Source organism: Rhagoletis pomonella, unplaced genomic scaffold (genome assembly GCF_013731165.1).
Source record: "Rhagoletis pomonella isolate Grant_MI unplaced genomic scaffold, Rhpom_1.0 Rhpom_scaffold_00001, whole genome shotgun sequence".
NCBI lineage: Eukaryota > Metazoa > Arthropoda > Insecta > Diptera > Tephritidae > Rhagoletis > Rhagoletis pomonella.
In genome coordinates this window covers 29,840,493-29,844,009 of record NW_023458555.1, presented here as the reverse complement: position 1 = coordinate 29,844,009, position 3,517 = coordinate 29,840,493, and the positions used below count along the sequence as shown (strand labels likewise).

At 35.7% G+C, this 3,517-nt stretch overlaps 2 protein-coding genes across 4 annotated transcripts in view; both read left to right on the top strand.

The window, feature by feature from the left end:
* The window catches only part of LOC118742224 (arrestin domain-containing protein 3), a 32,082-nt gene that overhangs the window by 1,768 nt on the left and 26,797 nt on the right, over positions 1–3,517 (top strand). The gene's annotated exons all lie outside the window — the stretch shown is intronic.
* The window catches only part of LOC118742237 (GTP:AMP phosphotransferase AK3, mitochondrial-like), a 5,094-nt gene continuing 2,340 nt past the window's right edge, over positions 764–3,517 (top strand). Inside the window, exon 1 of one of the 2 annotated variants that reach the window (XM_036474160.1) lies at positions 764–913. The gene's annotated coding sequence lies outside the window, so the exon portion shown is untranslated. The remainder of the gene's footprint in view (positions 914–3,517) is intronic. The other variant, XM_036474167.1, reaches the window with a different exon arrangement.

The following is a 3,517-nucleotide window of genomic DNA, read 5'->3' as shown; positions in this document are numbered from 1 at the left end:
TTCGGACTTTTTCTGACTATTTCTGGGAGATAAGGAACGCGCATAATGACGACTACCATTGTTACTGGCGTCAAAGTTTTAGGCGTAATGGGTAAAACATTTGTCATTCAAGGAGTTTTACCATCGGCGTGGGAATACATAGAGCTGCAAGTCAACTCGATTTCAACATCAATTTTGGCAAAATTTTAGATTTTAGTGACCATTTTACACGGGCAAAATTCAATAATTTCGACGTTACCATGGCTGTGCTCAAAAATGCATCAAGCCAAAGCATTAGTCTCTTTTGTTTCCAAGCTAAAATTGATGGAAATGCCATATTTGCGCAACTAAGTACCAATTCGGCATTTAACCGTGGTTGCGCATAGTGGACATTTCCATCAATTGTAGTTTAAAAATAAGAGATTCTGATGCTTTGGCTTGATGCATTTCTGAACACAGGGCATAACCTCAGCACACCACCAAAACAGCTAAATTTAAGCCATCGTGCTGCTATACTAACCAAAAAAATTCATGAAACATTTATTCGGAAACTTTTTACTGCATCAAAAAACGCTCCATGATTCGTTCACAATAAACATCTGGAAACTTGCAAAGTAGAAAAAAGAGAAACCGACGCATATTTGTCCAAGCACAATAACAATGTCAACAGAGAGCCACGAATCAGCAATGTGGGCGACTAGCAACAAACGTACATACATACATTATTTATACAACCACCAACAAATGCCAAACCCCTAAGTAGAAGCTCTCGTTTGCTTGGTAGCGCAATCAGTCAATGGCCGGCCGCTGGATGTGCGAGGAAACAATTCGAGACAAATTTTTATTGGAAAAAAGTGTGCGACAAATAAAATAGTGGCACAGGTGTGGAGCATTAAGTGCTAGGAGCGGGTTGATAAAGTAATTCTAGACAAATGTAAATAACTGTGAAGTTTGTAGCGTAATTTAACTGCATTAAGATGGAAGAAAATACATATGTATAAAATGTGGGCTAAGCAAGTATGTAGCTACATACATACATATGTACATATATTTGTAGGAAAGCAGCCCTGCTAATTCGCAAAAACTTTTGCTAGTGTGCACTTCGCTTGGTTCCGCCAACCTATAGATACTGTATATACATACTTACATTCGTCGTTTAAAGCACAAAACCGCGTATCAACAAAATGCAAACCGCGTATGTGAAGTTGCATAAATTATTTTCTAGAGAGTAAAAAGACTCATTTTTCAAAATGGTTCTCTTTTTTATAAATTAATCGCATTTCTGGCGAGTATATTTTAGGACGAATGGATAAGGATTGAGCCAAGAGCTTTTGTGAGCAAATCCAATTTTTGGCAGCAAATGTCAGTTACGCGGTTTTGCAGAATGACAATACGCGGTTTGGTAATGTATGTATGAATGTTTGTGCATACCATGTGCCATAGCTAAAATATATCAATTGCATACGTCAGAAGACATTTCATTGTCAGTCTATATAAGTAAAATCGCCCACCTCCCTTTATAGTGGGAGCAGTGCAGCTAAACAGGAAAATTGTGAAATTTATATAAGTGCAACCGAACAGAGCAACACCTCAAACATGCTTTGCATATTAAGAATTCTAAGTTGAAAATATAAAAATATGTACATATAAATATAATAAATTCATAAAAAGAACCAGTACGCCAATTGATGGTCATTAATATAAATTGATATGAAGTGTGGAATGGCGCTTGCATGGGGAGAAGTGCGCACTATACTTTTAATACATATGTATGTATGTATGTAGTGTGAACTGTCTGTCATCGACGAATATACGTACATACTTACATACGATGTTATTTTTGAAGCTGCATATTCAAACCCAACTTGTTTTTATTAACCCGTTTGGACTTTGAACGAACGTACGTGTGCACCGCCAGTGGTGTGAGGCCACAGTTCGTACGCCAGTTGAGTTTTTCATTCCAAGCACCAAAGCATGGATAAAAATGGATAACCAAACAAGTTGAAATCAGATGTATCTACAAATGCGTGAAAGTGCTCATTTCTATAAAGCACTTTTAGCTATTTGCTGATAAAGATCTTTTTGTGTTCTATATCCGTTAGAATTTATTATATGATTAGAATAGAAGCTAAAATCATTCTCTTATCAAAAAAACACATGTTGTTCCAGTTTGTTGATAACAAAAAAAAAGAAAACAAAGTGATAAGAATGACAGCTGAATTTGACAAGCAAACAATAAAACGTCAATACAGTGTCGCAAAGCGTTTGAAGTGAATGTTTAAAATTTATTTGGAAAAAAGGGAAAAATTAAGTAATTTTGTATTAAATAAAATCCCTTTAACATGCATATGCTATGCTGTTGATGGGACCAAATGAATGATTTTCTGTTGCTGTTGCTGAAGAATTTTTGCGCGTTTAATATTTTAAAACTTTTGGATAATTATGAACTGAACAATATCAATGAAAAAGCATACCTAATTTTTTGCGAATTGAAATTTTTCGAATTTGTTTTTTTTTTTTTTTTTTCGAGCAACTGATTACATCTACATTGAATTACTGATTTATTTATATAGACAATTGTGAAACGGAAACCCCCTTTACAATTAAATATTGCAGATACCTATAAAATATAATATTTTTCTATTTATCACGAATCCTTAAAAAATCAAAGACAATTGACTCGGAGCATATACTACATTCCCTTCCTACAAAAGCTCTTCTAACCTTTCTGAGGATTGTAGAACCGAACGAGGTATTGTGATAAATAGAGAGCACAATAGATCTAAAGCTAAAGCCCCCTTTAATTACACTGTGCAACAAAATGAGACGAACAAAAAAAAACACGAATGCGGTCTGGCAATTATGAAAAAAGAAAGGCTCTAGAATAATTGCCCACCTAAACATCAAACTTTTTTTACAGCGTATTGAAGTTTTCCTAATATGATCTCAAGTTGATCTAAATTATTTGAAACACCTCGTATAAAACTACATTTACCATTGATTTCGCTTGTGGGTCGTTTTGATGATCCTAGTTTAGGTCAAATCTAGTAGAAATTTAAATCTCCGCCTTCCTGTGGACCCACGATTGAGAGAATACAAAGGTTGCGCCGATCTCGGACCGCTATTCCTCTCTTAACGAATTTGACAGAATCGTTGGTTGCATGACGTCACACTTGTGCAACTTGTTTACGTTTTTCTTGCAACATTTTTTCTTCTTCCATTCTTGCTCACGTTTTGGCATTTCTCTCTCGCAATGGCACCAGTGTGACGTTACACAAAAGTTATTCTCAAAAATCCTCTCTCATCCGCGCAATCTTGTATTTAGTCTGTTCCAATAGCATTCCGGTTTACAGGATTTAGTCAGAACTTACAGGCAGTCGTTCCTATTGACATAAAACCTGTAAGTGGGAACACATTTGAGAGAGTAACTGAGCAACTGTTCCTAGTCAGAAGTTACAGGATTTAGTCCGGAGTTTTTTTTCCTGTAAGTTCATGAAAAGTGTCAAACGATCAGCTGATTTGCATGTGCAAGCAAAAA